The sequence below is a fragment of the Pantherophis guttatus genome, chromosome 9 (genome assembly GCF_059756535.1).
Source record: "Pantherophis guttatus breed Tessera chromosome 9, ASM5975653v1, whole genome shotgun sequence".
Lineage (NCBI taxonomy): Eukaryota > Metazoa > Chordata > Lepidosauria > Squamata > Colubridae > Pantherophis > Pantherophis guttatus.
The window spans coordinates 12,646,294-12,662,073 of NC_142071.1; the positions used below are offsets into that span (position 1 = coordinate 12,646,294).

General features: G+C 41.9%; 1 long non-coding RNA gene across 2 annotated transcripts; it reads left to right on the forward strand.

Moving 5' to 3' along the window:
- Positions 1-6,149: 6,149 nt before the first annotated feature.
- Positions 6,150-15,332, forward strand: LOC117677026 (uncharacterized). Of its 2 annotated transcripts, none has more exons than XR_015729320.1 (4): positions 6,150-7,371; positions 7,492-7,542; positions 8,146-8,232; positions 14,527-15,332. It is a non-coding gene; the product is annotated as an uncharacterized LOC117677026 (long non-coding RNA). The 2 variants fall into 2 exon arrangements; XR_004594612.3 differs by lacking the exon at positions 14,527-15,332 and adding an exon at positions 9,264-11,849.
- Positions 15,333-15,780: the final 448 nt, after the last annotated feature.

The window sequence follows — 15,780 nt, forward strand, 5'->3', positions numbered from 1 at the left end:
TTCCATTTCTTGCTCATTTAAAATGATTTAACACCTCTGGAAATATTATGAATTCAGGTTTCCTTAGTCCCCTAATCATGTTGTCAGCTTAAAATTCACATTTAATTAACCTCTTCACCAAAGGCATAAATCAATACTAAAATTGCCAGTGCATGCCATGCTGATAGTGATTTTCATTTGAAGGGAGATGGCTAAAAATGAAGCATTAGGAAGAGAATAGTAAGCAAGTTGGATACCCAAAATAGAGATACCATTTTGAGTAGCCTTGGATAAGACCTAGAATACAGAATATAGAGTAACAGAATTGGAAGAGACCTTGGAGGTCCTCTAGTCCAACTCCTGCTCAAGCGGAAAACTCTATACCATTCTGTACAAGTGGCTGCCCAATCTCTTCTTAAAAACTTCCAGTGATGGAGCACCCACAACTTCTGAGGCAAGCTGTTCCACTGATTAATTGTTCTCATTGTCAAGAAATTTCTCCTTAATTCTAGGTTGGATCTCTGTTTGATAAGCTTCCATCCATTACTCCTTGTCGTGGTCTGGTCAATCTATTCTCCTGCTTTGGAGATTAGATTAACCCCGTCTTCTCTGTGGCTACCAACTGCCCAATCTTGGAATTCTTGAATGTTCACACAGGATTGACAACTGAATTTCTATGGGTGAAATGGAAATTCCTACCTTGCATTTTAGAAACATTGGATTATGTTTCTCTTTTTGCATAAAGTGAATCCTTTGATTTCTAAATAGAAAACAAACACTGAAACAACATTGTTTGTTGCTGTTGTTTTAATAATTTTATTTGCCATGGAAACAAATGCACTGATCCAAAAGTAGCTATCCTCCGGATTTCAAACTGCAGTGGCAATTTTTGATCAAAGAAAGTTATATTTAGGAGGGATTTCTGAGGAACAATACATTTCAAGATAAATAGTTTGTGAAGAAAATATTCATACTCTACTTTACTTTATTCTGTTCTGTTCTGTCCTGTTCTGTCTTATTCTATGAGTTTTCTGATTATTAGCTATCCAGCCTTCACTGGCATATAAATACTGTATAAGTAAATAAATAAAAGCCAGTCTGGATTCACATTTTGTCTTATAGAAACTGGAAGCATATCCTTTAAATTTGCAAGCCTGGTGGGAGGTTATAGCACTGTTTTCCCCTCCATATTCTTTTTAAAGGTTTGCTGTGCTGTGCTACATTTGGTGCATTAACTTTCTGCTCTGTCCTAGTTGTCTAATGAAAATAATTAGCCTCTGTGCACTTTATTGCCATATTTTATTACCCATCAGCTGCAAAGATGTCTTGTTTTAGTGTTCCTTTCCCTTGTGCCAACACTGAGAAGGTCAGTAGTTTTAAGGACACAATGATATGATTTTTTTTAAGTCTCTCATTTTCTTTCTTTGAATTATGGATGGATGGATTAGGATATTTCTTTTCCTGCTTCTCTTCTTGTCTACATGTCATTCTTTTTTCTATTTTATCCTCCATCCTTTCCCTTTTTCTTCTTAAAATGCATTGAAAATATCTATTTTAAACAAACACTACATGGCACAGAATATTTTCAAGGGGGTTGGGAAACAAAATTGTATATACTTATGAAACATACAAAAATATACATGAAAATGTGTGAGCTTTTTGTGGTTGCTGTTTTTTAATCTGAATACCTAGTAGAGAAAGAGGAGATAATTTATGACTAGTGAATGAAAGTAAATTTCATTAGATTTGCTCACCCCTGCTTAAAAATTAATATTAAGCACTCCAGCTTTGTAAAACAAATGCTACTACTATTAACCCTAACCCCATATCATGCCTATATAATTTAATAACAATTGATCAGAATTAGCTATTGTTTATTAGGAAATGGGAAAAAGAAAAGAACTTTTACCACTACTAATGTATGCAAAATATTAAATATGGTCTTTAACCTTAAACTCTTAATCCTATACATTCAAAAATAAATCCTACTTGATATGGAATTCATATTGTAATTATTATAAATTTTCCTTTTAAAACTCCTTTGGATGTTCCAGTGCTGCTAAAAACATCGAACAGCAAGTTACCAACCTGTTCTTGAAAGATTATTTCCAGCCTTTAATCTTGTATCATAGGAATGGATAGTATATTTTAGGACTATATTCTATGGCAACTGTTAGAGTCCCTTCTAATTCTGTGGCTGATTTTCATGAAATGATTACTGGAAGTCATTGGTGGGGCTTCCTATCATATTAAATCACCAAATCTATCTATAGCAGAAGAGTGCTGAAAAGTCAAGGTGGCAGTTGCAACTGTAGGACTGAAGACCCATCCCTTTTTATGAACATGGCAGACACAGCAAGCATCAAAAGGAGTGTGGCTCAAGTCATGACATTTCAGCTGCCATGTTGACTTTTTTTACACCCCCATGGATGTTCCTGTAAGATAGGAAGTGCCTAAAAATATACATTTACAAATAGGCTCAACATATGGAAACAGAGAGAGGGAGGGAGGGAGGGAGGGAGAGAGGGGGAGGGAAGGAAGGAAGGAAGGAAGGAAGGAAGGAAGGAAGGAAGGAAGGAAGGAAGGAAGGAAGGAAGGAAGGAAGGAAGGAAGGAAGGAAGGAAGAGACAATTTCAATCTCACCCTGTGTGTTATATTGGTTAGCCACTTTTTATCCCCACCTTGCCTTGTACAACCATTCCCTCTTCCAAATGTGTTAATTACATCCCAAATACCAAAATATTGCTCACCTCAGTTGTTCAAAATAAACAAAACACCACTGTTTCGTATCATGTCAACATTAGCCTTTTTGAAAAGGAATGTTCGTTTTTTTTTTTTAAGTTATGCTGAAAGCTTTCCCTTGAACAATAAGGAAGAGGTGGCTGTTAATCCTTGTACTTTATGGAGATGCAAAGGTTCTTCCTTTGAACAAAGAATTGATATTTTTCTTTCAAGGAAGATCAGAGGGCCATCTTTTCCTTCTCTACTTAGAAATAAACCCAGTTGAATTCATTGCGGTTCTGCCAAGGTACATATATGTGGATTTGCAGACTAATTATGACCAAATGCTAGAAGGTGAAAAAAATATGTGTTCTGACAGGCTATTCAACTGAAAAATAAAAGAGTTTTTATAGGCTTTTTTCTTCCATTAATATCATGTTAGTAGTCAATGGAAGCTCCAGTCTGAAACGTGTCAGCTTTAGAGACAGCTCTAGGGATAAAAATAGTTATAAAAGCCAGCAGAGAGGTTTCAGCAATGGTAATATTGAAATTGAGTTGACATCTCTCAAAATTTGTATCAAATAACACTTTGGGCTAAATTTCACAACAATTCCATCCAAGGAGCAGATAATGCCATAAGCTTATTGACCTAATATGGTTTTCATGCTAAAGAATTTTCTGGGACTTGGTTTAAGCATGAGTTCAAAAGCATTCAATTTGATATGCAAAGATGGCATAGTATTTCTCGTTATCAGACCAGTTGCTCTAACATCTGTAGTCATGAAAACCTTTGCGAGGCTAGTGCTGTCCCACTTGAAAACCATCACGGATCCACTGTTAGACCCCTTGCAATTTGCATACCAAGCAAATAGATCAACAGATGATGCTGTTAATATGGCTCTGCGCTACATCCTACAACATCTTGAATCTCCAAAGACCTACGCAAGGGTCCTCTTTGTAGACTTTAGTTCAGCATTCAATACCATCATTCCAGACACTCTTCTAACTAAGATAAACCAGCTACAGGTACCTGAACATACTTGTAAGTGGATCATAAGCTTCCTAACAAACAGGAAGCAGCAGGTGAAGCTAAGCAGAATCACACCAGATACCTGTACAATTAGCACAGGGTCCCCCCAAGGCTTTGTGCTCTCCCCACTTCTCTTCTCTCACAGATGGATCTCTAATGATCCATCTGTTAAACTACTGAAGTTCGCAGATGACACAACAATGATCAGTCTCATTCGAGACAATGATGAATCCACATACAGATGGGAGGTTGAACAACTAGCCTCGTGGTGCGACCGGAACAATCTGGAACTCAACACCCTCAAAACTGTAGAAATGGTGGTAGACTTTAGGAGAAACCCTTCCATACTTCCACCTCTCACAATACTAGACAACACAGTATCAACAGTAGAGACCTTCAAATTTCTAGGTTCTACCATATCGCAAGATTTAAAATGGACAGCTAACATCAAAAATGTCATCAAAAAAGCACAACAAAGAATGTTCTTTCTGCGCCAACTCAGAAAGCTCAAACTGCCTAAGGAGCTGCTGATACAGTTCTACAGAGGAATTATTGAGTCTGTCATCTGCACCTCCATAACTGTCTGGTTTGGTTCTGCAACCCAACAAGACAGACACAGACTTCAGAGGATAATTAGAACCGCAGAAAAAACAATTACTATCAACCTGCCTTCCAATGAGGACCTGTATACTGCACAAGTCAAAAAGAGGGCTATGAAAATATTTACAGATCCTGGACATAAACTGTTTCAACTCCTACCCTTAAAACGACGCTATAGAGAACTGCACAACAGAACAACTAGACACAAGAATAGTTTTTTCCCCAACGCCATCATTCTGCTAAACAAATAATTCTCTCACCACTGTCAAACTATTTACTAAGTCTGCACTACTATTAATCTTCTCATCTTCTCATCGTTCCCATCACCCATCTCCTCCCACTTGTGACTGTATGACTGTAACCTTGTTGCTGGTATTCTTACGATTTATATTGATATTGTTTCCTGATAGCTTATTTGTAACCTATGACTATCATTAAGTGTTGTAACTTATGATTCTCGATGAACGTATCTTTTATTTTATGTACACTGAGAGCATATGCACCAAGATAAATTCCTTGTATGTCCAATCACACTTGGCCAATAAAAATTCTATTCTATTCTATTCTATTCTATTCTATTCTATTCTATTCTATTCTATTCTATTCTATTCTATTCTATTCTATCATAAGGAAATTGCAGGGGAAGAGCTCATTGGTTTTTCATACAAAATCTGTCCAGGCTAATCTTGAAAAGTAATATCTTACTTTTCTGTTCGGAAATAAAAATATCTCTTCTCAGGACATTTGCATGATGAAGTAAAATCTCAACTGTATGGAGTAGTCTAGTCCAGTGCTTCTCAACCTGGGCAACTTTAAGATGCGTGGACTTCAACTCCCAGAATTCCCCAGCCAGCATCTTAAAGTTCCTCAGTCCACGTGTCTTAAAGTTGCCCAGGTTGAGAAACATGGATCTAGTCCATTCAATTGTAAAATTGGGGTTCTACAATGTCCTAGTCATGACTGACATTGAATTATGGTTTATAGCTTTCAAAATATGATGGGGTTCACAGATCATACTAAATAGTAAATGACCAGTTTATATCTCACTTTATTATGTGAATTCAGCCAGTGACGTTTAATGTTGTGAACTTCAGTGTTGTGAAAACTGGATTTATTCAGTAAAGTATGGTTTAGAAAGAATATAAAGGAGAAAAATACAACTGTTACAGTAAACCAGAAAATACACTGTTATATTCTTTCTCACATTTCAGCCCATGTAAGGAAAAATAAAAATAAATAAAGTAAACCACCTAATCTCACTTTTTCCCAAGCTAATCATTTCTGGGGAAATGGATGGTGAATTTCTGCATAATATGCATAATATTATAATATTATGATAATACATGCATTTAATGGAAGAGTTTTGCAGGGAAAGGTGGTATGGCATTACTTAACTATCTTGTAGATACCCAAAAATATGGTGCTTGGGAGACAAAACACATTTATTACTATTACTACTAGGTAATTAATATTTGGGATACTATATTTGGGACACTATAAAGCTTCCACTTTGTTCATATGAAAGGCAGATGATATGTAAATGCAATTGTATATTGATAAGTGTAGCCTTCTTAGCTTTAAAATATAGAATATTCTAATACTGTCAGATCCTTAAAAGTGATACTGCCATTCAAGTGGAGGAAGGGGAGACTTGGATTTGAATTACTAGCATGGCCTGTGTCATCAGATATTTTACAATCTATATCCTGGCGCCAAGGAGGCCTGAGATTCCTTTTACCTGCAGGAATTTATAGGATAGCCATGTGGGTTGTCTCACTTTAAAGGGTAATGGTGGGAATGCATGTTTGTTCGGGTTCTCAAAGGAAATAGTAAAGAAAACATCTTCACACTTGTGTATTGGCTAAAATCTGCATTCTGACTTAAAGGGAGGGGTCTCTACCACTTTAATCCTACTGCTTTGCCTAAGGGCATTCAGATTGTGCTTTAGCTGGATGGTTTTCACTTCTGCTTAATAAAAGAATCCTTTTGAACAACCACGTTTCAAGAGTTCGTACCTTCTTAAGTTGGAAGGAGAGGCGATCCTTACAGAAAGCACAATCTGCAAAACGGTCAACCCAGAGAAGCAATCTTCGCTCTACTGAATGGACCTTGCAAACCATGTCTGAACGAAGCAGAGAGCTGGGAGAAACTGATTGCTGGGGAGAGACAACAACCGCCACCCAGTCAGATGCCTGTTTCATGCACCCCATCGGAGAGGATGAGGTAACCCTGGAGAATCCTGAAAAGTCCCGCTGGTCAATTGGCATTGGGAAGAAAGATAGCTGGGATGAGAGAACCAGGGGAGTCACCCTCAACCGTGGCAACTGAAAACCGGGGTGGAAACTGGAACTAGAAGTCCTTGCTGACCAAGGAGGACTGACCGAAGCACCACTGAGGGAGGATTATCTGAAGAGGCATATAACCCAATTGGTGATGGAAACTTTGGAAAATCTCAACATCTGAAGGGAGCCAGGACAACAACCAAAGGGCACGGAAGGGGCAGCCGTTGCAGAGGATGCCACAGGAGGCACCCCCTGTCTGGAGCCTGCCTATCGAGCAGAGGGTGCAGCAGCAGGGGGAGAAGACCCAGCAAACCCTCCCCCCCAGGCAGCACGCACACTGCCACCCATTCTCAACCAGCCCCGGGTCCTGCAACTGGAAAGAGAAACTCCCCCCCCCTTGGGGTGAAGTTTGATGGGAATCCGCAACAATTAGGATTCTTTGTGGCACATGTGCTAACCTACATGCAAGAGTATGGGCGTGATTTCCAAACCCAAGGATCCCGAGTGCGAGTTGTGACCCTAACCCTAGAGGGTGCCGCAGCCAGATGGATGGTGACCCTACATAATGCCAACGCACCAGAATTGCAGAATTTTGACCATTTCATGATGGCCCTGCAACATTGGTTCAAGGACCCACTGGCAGATCACAAAGCACATGACCACATTAAGATGGTGAAGCAGGGGTGACGGCCAGTAGCAGAGTATACTGAAGAATTCCTGGACCTCGCGTGTCGTGTGCACTGGCCAGAAGATATTTTGGTGAGCTGTTTCAAGGGCTCTAATCTTACTGAGAAAATTTCACTCCCAATACCCTAACAAACCTTGTTGATATACTATCATGAAATCTTGAAATCTTATGTATATTTGTTATTTTTACAGGTGGACCCTTTTGTTTTCTAAGGAGGGTAGTTGGAAGACCTGATGGATCAAGTAAGAAACAGATCACCATGGAGAATATATTTTGGAATAAAGGCAAATATACCTGTCCCAGGATAATGTTGCAGGATCAAATCTGGGTCAGTCACCAGGACCAGAAGTTTAGTCTTCTGAGCTTTTGGACTTGTGCTGGAGCCCATCTTCAGGGAACTTCTTTCTCACCAAAATGTGAGAGAGAAGCTCCCTGAGGATCGGCTCCAGCATGAGTCTGAAAGCTCAGAAGACTAAACGTCTGGTCTCAGTAACTGACCATTGAATCCTGCAATATCTTTGTGGTCTCTAAGAGCTGACACTGGCCCGATGGCACAATGCTGTTTTAGTGGGACAGGCCAATTGTATGGATCAGATGGTATATACATTTTGTTGAATGACTTAGAGCTAATTTTCTTTTCTTCAGAATACTCTTGATGTGGGTTTCTTACTGCTCAAGTGACCATGTTTGAGACATTGTTCTTGGAAACCCAGCATAATGCCTCTGTCAGCAATTTAAACAAAGCTCATTATCAAAATGGATCCATAATTAATAAATATGTGAAAGGATGTCAGCTTTAATGATTGCCTGCTTCCACAAGCTTTATTTTATTTGCTTATTTTCAGTGGCCTTCTCACTTCACTGAATCTCACTGTCTGCTAAGAACCAGCTTATAAATGAAAAGCGACAATGAAACAGAACTCACAGTGTGGGTAAGCATACATTAATACATTCATTCCATGTCTCAGCAACTGCTTATGTCAATGAGAGTCTGAGATAATCTACTACTGATATCACTGACATCATTGGTCTAGTAGTTAAGGCACCAGAGTAGACAACAGGAATTCTAGTTCTACCTTAGGCATAGAAGTCAGCTGAGTGACCTTGCAGTAGTCACTCTTCCTCAGCCCAACTCACCTCACAGGGTTGTTGTGGGAACAATAGGAGGAAAAATGTGTATTGGATATGTTCACTGCCTTGGATTATTTGTAAAAACAATAAAGATAGAATACAAATAAACAAATTCTTTGATCCATCTAAGTTTTCCCAATTCATGACTGGCTAGATAAGACCTAAAAAGCAAGGGGAAGGTATGAAGTAGAATTTATTTCTGTTTCTGGAGCTTTGATTTGTGGATGTTGAATTTAACAAAATATACAACTATTTTTTTTTCATCAATGGGATAGGTTTTAATGTAAAAATCAAATGAGAGGAAAATAGTTGTTTAGCTTCTAGACTCCTAATTGATTTGGAGTCAAACTATATTAGTAACTATCTGCTTCTATACCAGTCCTGTGATTCTGGAAAGGATGCTCTGCAGACCATAGCAAAGTCTGTTTGCTTATTTATTTTTTGTGATGTTCATTACCATGGGGAGGGCAACTGTCATCCTTCGCTTCTTTTATTGCTTGATTGCTTGATTGCTCGGCTACCATTGTAATGGGGGGAGGGGGAGCTGTTTGAATGTCTGGGAGGGGGGAAGTGATCTGGTGGAGAAGAGGGGAGAAAGTTTTCGTCAGCGTTTTCTGTGCAGCTGGGAAGAACGCTGATTGCCATCCAAGGTCAACTGTCATGGCATACCAGGAGGATGGTACCAACAGAAGCTGTACCCCACATGACGCCTGGGGAGGATGTGGATTGGATAATCCTGACTGGATGATTGGGGGGAGGGTTTAAGGATGCTTTCTATATGTGATTTTCATGCCTATTGCCTCAGACCTTGCTTTTCTTTGGTTGTATTCAGATCATACTCAGTAAAAGTACCTTTCTCTATGAAAATGGAGTCGGGATTTTTCTTTCTTGAGTACTGAAAGGAGGCACACCTGACATTAAGCAAGGTCTGCAATTAGCAGACATCCCAGAAAACTACCGTGGGGGCTGAGCAAACTATATCTGATCAAGACAGCGACCAGGAACAGATGGGAGTGGCTGGCTCAGCGACTCCCCCATCATACCCTGGCTGGGAGCCTTCAGACTAGATGGCTAATTTACAGCTGGAGGAGAAGCCGGAGAGAGCCAAATGGTTGCTGGGCATGGGGAGGTTACCGGAGCTGGAAAAGACCCCCCAAGGAGTAACAACTGCCAGAAGCTGAGGTGGAGATGCTGCCTGTCAGCAAGAGCAGAAAGAAAATCTTCTGATCACCCATGCTTTGCAACTACTGAGAGAGGTTGTGGAGAGTCGTAAAGCCTGTGAAAGGTATGGATTGACTGCCAGGGAGGAGGATGAATGCCATGGGGGTGAAACGGAGGCTGTTGCTTGTGTGGAAGAGAGCGCCCAATCCCGGGAAGAGACAGCTCAGGCCTCTGGATCCCGGCTGCAGCCCAGGACCCCCTGCTGGACAGGCTCTGCTATGGAGGTGAAGCAAGCCCAAAATTCCCTTACTATCAGTAAGATACGGGGGAGATCCGAAAGGACTGTGATTCTTTTTAACTCAAGTGTGGAACCACATGCAGGACTGGGGGGAGGATTACCAGGGCCCTGGACGGGGTTGCAGCTGAGTGTATGATGGGACTCCATAATGAAGATTCCCCCCCGATGAGGAATTATGACCAATTCATGGCAGCCCTCAGAATGCGGTTTGAGGATCCGTTAGCCGAGTGAAGGGTGAGAATTAGAACGAAGTCCATATATCAGGGGTGGAGAGGGGTGGCGGAGTACACCCAGGAGTTCCATGAGTTGGCACCCTACATGAGAGGGTGGTCATAAGTAGCCCTAATGGAGAGCTATAAAGATGGGCTAAATGAAGATGTCTACAAAGATTGCTGCTCCCGAGGGGCCCCTAGGGATCTGCAGAGTTGGTACGTGCTGGCCGCAGACATGAAGATCGACTTGGCCAGGGATTGTTTCTGTGGTGGGCGCACCTGGAATCAACCACCCTCCTCATCCCACAAGGGTGCCAAAGACTGCAGTGGGGCTGGCAGGCTCCAAGCCGAAGTCCTCCACATGTTTCAGATGTGGGAAGGAGGGGCACCGAGCAGCTGAGTGTTTCTCTAAGTCTGGAACCAAGGCGACCCCTAGTAGAGGGAAGAGAGCCGATAAAGCAACTGCGAAAGCCCGCGAAAGTGCCCTAAAAGGGGTAGAAGTCATTGAGTTCGCTCCCCTGAAACAGGGTGAGTTGGGAACTCCGACCATTGCCGATGACAGCAAAACTGAAACCGATTCCGATGAGGACCTCCTGGTAAGTCAGAATGGGGGCCCCATGACCATCCCAGTAGAACTAAAGGTACCATCCACCGGGGCCCACAGGCAGATGCTAGCCCTTCTAGATTCGGGATGCACCAGGTGTGTCATCAGCCCGTACATCGTAGAACAGATGGGTCTAAGACTAAAAACGATGAAAAGACTCATCACATTCTGTCAGCTAGACAGATCGGTGGCTGGGGGGGGCAGCCTATTTTGTAACTGAACCAATTGAGATGAGGATGGGGGATCACCTAGAGACTCTGAGTTTTATTGTGGCTCTGGGCATGGAACGGCCCCTCCTACTTGGGTTGCTCTGGCTCCAAAAATGGAACCCATGTATAAATTGGAAAACAGGTGTGTTGTGCATCCTCTCCAATCAACAAGGGAAAGAGGGGAGGACCCCTATTGTGTGGCGAAAGTGGCAAGCGAGGGGGCGGCAACTGCAACAGATCACTTTGTGGGGTAAGAAAAGATCCCAAAAGAGTACTGGGACCTCTGGGAGGTGTTCAGTGAAAAGGCGTCAGATGTGCTGCGCCCCCACCAGCCGACAGACTATAGCATAAAAATCCTTCCTGGGGTAAAACTCCCTAAACCAAAAATCTACCCCATGACCCCCCCGGGAGTTGGAGGAACTGCGAGACTTTATTGATAAAAACCTAAAACACGGCTTCATTCAACTGGCTAGGCCGTGAGTAGCCACCCCAGTAGTATTCTGGGAGAAGGATGGGTCTTATCGCCTGGTGGTCGAAATCTCAATACCATCTGCATAGAAAACATCTACCCCATGCCCCTCATGAAGGACATGCTAGCCCACCTGGAAATGTTTTTACTAAGTTGGACTTGCGGGAGGCGTATTATAGAGTTTGAATTAAGGAAGGCGATGTCACTGCGTTTTTGTATTTACCAGCTGAGCTCATTATTTCTGGACTGTCAGACTTTCCGTAGCTTGCCAAAATTTCTTATCAGTAACTGATACTACGCATGTCCACATTCTTTCACTTGCTTCTCACTTTCCTTTGTTCTCTTGCCAGAAGTCCAGCTGAGAAACAGCCGGCACGAACTTTTGCAAAAATGTAACAATTAATTTTCTTAGTTAGTGAGATGTTTTATTTTCTTTATAACAAATAAATGAGTTTTCTTAGAAAATATCTTTGGGTTTTGTTTTCTTAAAGTATACTTGCAAGGAAAGGTCTCAATCCTCCCCTCGTAATCAGGTGCGATTATCCCAAAAGCAGAATGGGATTAATCAACGCCCTGACAGGCGATGAATGGAAAACTGCTTTCAACTGCCCGCTGGGATTTTTCCAGTTTTGGGTGCTCCCTTTCGGACTGCAAGGAGCCCCTGCCATGTTCATGCAACTGATTAACGAAGTACTGCACAAACACCTGTACAAGGGGATGCTGGTCTACCTTGATGGCATTCTTATTTACACCGAGACCATGGACGACCACGTAAAACTTGTGAGGGCCATCCTGAAAAAGCTTAGAGCTGCTGAACTGTATGCTAAGCTATCAAAATGTTAATTCCACTGGACTAAAATTGACTATCTGGGGTACCACATCTTGCATGAGGGGATAGAGATGGATCCAGGAAAGGTCCCAGCCATGTTGGAATGGGCTCCCTGACGCACCCGCAAACAATTACAAAGTTTCCTGGGTTTTGCTAATTTCTATCGACAGTTAATCCCCTCATTTGCAAAAATTGCCTTACTGATTACTAATCTTCTGAAAATGAAAGGAGAGGAGAGGCCAAAATCCTCCCAGCCCCTCGAGTGGACTATTGACTGTCAGGGGGCTTTTGAGAAACTGAAACAACTGTTTGCTGCCAAACCAGTCCTTAAACATCCTGACATAGAAGCCCCGTTTGTTGTTCAGGCTGACGCCAGTGATGTGACCGTCGGGGCGGTGTTACACCAAACGAATGCAGAGGGGAAGTTGCAACCCTGTGCCTATACCTCTCAGAAATTATTGGAGACCGAGAGGAGGTGGGCCATATGGGAAAAAGAGGCTTTTGCTGTTCATTGGGCGCTGTTAACGTGGAGACACTTCCTTGAAGGAGTGGAGCACCCATTTGAGGTGTGGACTGATCACAAAAACTTAGAGGCTTTGAAAACGCCACGAAAGCTGTCACCTAAGCAAGTCCGCTGGGCTCAACACTTTAAACGATTTAATTTCTCCCTGCGCTACCTTCCTGGAGGGAAGAACTTTATGGAAGATGCCCTTTCAAGACTGCCTCAATACAATAGTGTTAGAGAGGAAGTAATTCATCTGGTTATCCCCTTGAAACAGCTGGCGGTACCAGTGGTTACCAGAGCCCAGGCAAAAGTAGATCTAACCTTGTCTGGCGACTTGAGCAACCAGCTGAAAGAAGCACTAAAAACTGACGTGTGGTTTTTAGCCCACTCCAATGACTGTACTTCGAGAGGGGCTCACCTGGGTGGGAGCTAAACTGTATGTCCCCACCAGCCTGAGAGGAACAGTATTACAATATGCCAATGATGCTAAAATCGCTGGGCATTTTGGGTTCGTAGTCATTACACTTAGTTAAATGACAATTCTGGTGCTGAAGTGCTGAAGAAAGACATAAAAGCATATGTGACGAGCTGCCCCATATGTGCTTCAGCAAAGAGGCCTCCTGGGAAACCACCTGGGCTGCTTCAGAGTGTAGCCAGGCTGGGAGCTCCATGGAAGGAAATCTCTATGGATTTTATTGTTGAACTGCCCGAAAGTGGAGGGAATACAGTCATTTGGGTGGTTACTGATTTGTTTTCTAAACAAGTGCATTTTATCCCATGTCCCAAGATCCCTTTGGCTAAAACTCTTGCAAAGTTGTTTCTCCAACATGTGTACAGACTGCATGGGGCTCCAGAGTGAATAATTTCGGACAGACGGGGTCCAGTTCACCTCCCACTTTTGGAAGGAGTTCCTGGGGTTGTTAGGCTCTGCCCAGGGGTTAAGCTTCACCCACCAACCTCAGACCAATGGGGCTTGTGAAAGAACTAATCAGTGTTGGAACAATACCTTAGATGTTACATAAATTATCAGCAAGATAACTGGGCGGACTTATTGCCCTTTGCAGAGGGCGCCTACAATAACTCTATACATAGCAGTACAGGGTTTACCCCCTTTAAGGTAGCCTCCAGCCAAGATTTTGTCCCCATCCTGGAGTTACCTCAGGAAAACCCACAGATACGTTCTTTGGCTGACTGGATTGAACAGCTACGTGGTACCTGGCCTGTAACATGTAAGGCCCTAGACGAGGCTCACCAAGCTCATAAAGTCCAAGCTGTTAAGAAAAGACTTCAGGGTAGAGATTATAAAGTAGGAGATAGGGTGTTCCTTTCCACCAACTACTTGCAAACTACCCAAAAGTCAAAGAAATGTGGACCCAAATATGTGGGTCCTTTCCCTATTGTACGCATAGTTAACCCTGTTACAGTGCAATTAGAGTTGCCTAAATCCTTGTGAAGGACTCATCCGGTGTTTCATGTCAGTTTCCTGAAACCAGAACATTCGTCCCCTTTGCGTCCGGACCAAGAACCTCCTCCAGTCCCTGTACTTATTGAAGGAAAACAGCATTTTGAAGTCAAAGAAATATTGGATTTGAGGAAACATCGCTGTAAGGTGCAGTACTTGGTGGCCTGGAAACATTTCCCTTTATCTCAGTCTGAATGGGTAAATAAGCAAGATGTTAGAGCTCCGAAACAACTGCAATTATTTTATTCCAAATACCCTAATAAACCTTAATTTTGGAGCGGTATTCATGTTCTTGGTTATGTAATTATCTATTGTCCCTTATTCTGTTTTTTTTTTTTTTTTGTAGGAATAATTTCTCTTCTGCACAAAGGCCGAATGTCAGCCTTCACTTGTTTTATTGCTTGATTGCTCAGCTGCCATTCTAATGGGGGGAGGGGGAGCTGTTTGAATGTCTGGGAGTGGGGAAGTGAGCTGGTGGAGAAGAGGGGAGAAAGTTTTTGTTAGCATTTTCTGTGCAGCTGGAAAGAACGTTGATAACCACCCAAGGTCAACTGTCATGGCATACCAGAAGGATGGTACCAATGGAAGCTGCACCCCACATGACTCGTGGGGGAGATGTGGATTGGATAATCCTGACTGGACGATTGGGGGGAGGGTTTAAGGATGCTTTCTATATGAGATTTTTGCGCCTATTGCCTCAGACCTTGCTTTTCTTTGGTTGCATTCAGTTCATACTCAGTAAAAGTACCTTTCTCTATGAAAATGGAGTCGGGGTTTTTCTTTCTTGAGTACTGAAAGGAGACACACCTGACACACCTTGGTATAGCAAGGTAGATGGTCCTACCATGGAATCTTGTTATTACAAATACAGCAGCTTTATTTTGCCCAGGATGTCTTTTGTTTGTCCCATGCATTGACCATTGTCCCATTGTCATTCTTGTTAATTCTGTTGTTATTGTATGGTATTTCTTAAACAATGAATCTATTTTAGAGTAACTGCTTTTAATGAAAAGTTGCATATAAATCTGATAATTAACTAACTAATGAAGAAGAGAATTAGCATTCCTAGCTAGGAATGATGTCATTCTATGGGAATCATCATCCTTTTATTATCTAACCTTGTTGCTCAACTGGAATATGTGATGTCCAGAAGGACCCAAATTTATCTTCACAGCTGAAGACATAATCCATTTTCTCCTATGCTCAAGTGATTATAAAGTCACTGGTAAAAAGCATGGAGAGAAATAAAGAAAGTCCCATTTTAACTTTCCATATCTGAACATATTCAAAGCTCTGAAGAACTGATATTGAGTAGAATATTAATATATTTTCTTATCTGAGTTGAGACCCTCTTGGAGTTAAGCTGCCCTGCTTCCCTAGAAGAAGAACAAGGTATGGATCAGGTAAAAGCATGTTCTGAATTGTGAGTGGATTTTGAACCATGGAAAATCAGGGTTCTAAATGATATGTATAATCCAAATAAATAAATAAAAAAAGAAATGTTTTTATTCCAGATGCTTGACTCCAGCTCATAGGAATCAGTGGAGGTAGTCAAACCATCTCTTCATCCATGCTTACTTTTTTCACATAAGTAAATAAA